A 1,570-nucleotide genomic window follows, 5' to 3' on the forward strand; every position below is an offset into this window, starting at 1 on the left:
ATAAAATCAAAGTTGCACAAACACCCCAAAATCATACGTAACCTAGGGTTTTGATTTTCCTATGTTTTTTTTTTTTTTTTTTTTTTTTTTTTTTTTTGGCAAAGTTGTTAAGAGAATGATAAAGGCAAGGAATAGTAAAGAAATGGTCACACAATATTTAACATGGGAAAATTTATAAAGAAAATCCACGAACGACGATCACTGAAATGGTGAATAGTACGAGAAAACTCTCACTATAAGGAGTAATACAAAAATAGAAATAGTCGAATCAACTTCGTAGAGAGAAAGTAAATTGGAAGAGAATTATAAAGAGGTGAAAGGCTTATGTGTATGGTATGGCTTCTAGTGTGTGCATGTACCTATTTATAGTTGTAATGGAGCTTGGAAAAAATAGCTGGAAGATTATAGAAATTCCCTCATTATTCTTGTATCCGTAATGTGGTAGAAAATTCGCAAATCATATTTTTAGTTACTTCCAATGTCAATAATTCTCTAACTTTTTTTTGTGGCTTGCATGATACAAGTTAACAAAAAACTTGATAGAATATAAAACATATTTCTGGGCCTCAACCATAAGTTTAAGCTTTTGGTTGAGTTGGTCCTCTAACATGGTATCGGAGCCAGCGTGACACAAAGGTCACGGGTTCGAATCTCATCCACCCCCACTTTCAAGTGGAATATTAAGCGCTGGGTATGAGGAGGGCCCATGCTGCATCCACAGTTCTAGCCCAAACGGGCTCTCGTGTGAGAGGGGGGGGTGATAGAGTATAAAACATATTTCTGGGCCTCAACCATAAGTTTAAGCTTTTGGTTGAGTTGGTCCTCTAACATATTGAGATAGGAATATATTGTGATATGATATTATGAGAATAATATCATATGAGATATTATTGTGAAAGAGATATATGTCATATATTATGATAGATTTAGGAAGTTAAGATAATTAGGAATATTAGGGTTAGATATTCCTAGCTATTGTCTATATATATTGTAATGTGATCGAATATGAAAAATGGGAAAATACAACGGAAAAATACAGAGAACTATTTTCCCCAATATGGGATATCTTGGGATGAAGAGAATGAGATGAAAACACGAGAGTTTGTGTGGGAGAATGAGAAAAATTAAACCTTAAACATGAGAGATCGTGTGAGAGGAGAAGAAAAAAATATGACGGGTTCGAAAAGAAAGACGTTCTTGTTGTATTGATTGATGGGTTCGAAGAGAATGGCGTTCTCATCAAGTGAGAGAATAAAATAATCTTAAACATGAGAATTCGTGTAAGATGAGTGATTAATTGCACGCATTATTCATTATTGCGTCCAATATAGTGAGATTGTGAGAATTCACAATTTTTTTTTATAAGTATACGTTATTTTCATAATTAACGTATAATAATAGTGTGAGAATTAATTGTGAGAGTTCACAATTTAATTTTTTGTTTTTTTATGAGGAATTGATTTTTTGTAACCATCTTTTATCATAGTGAAATTTGATGATTTTAATGAAGATGAAGAACGTGGTATGATCATGTTCAAGTTCAAGAGGATTGTTTTTGTGATTATTCGAA

The sequence above is a fragment of the Chenopodium album genome, chromosome 6 (assembly GCF_948465745.1).
Source record: "Chenopodium album chromosome 6, dcCheAlbu1.1, whole genome shotgun sequence".
NCBI classification, from domain to species: Eukaryota; Viridiplantae; Streptophyta; class Magnoliopsida; order Caryophyllales; family Amaranthaceae; genus Chenopodium; species Chenopodium album.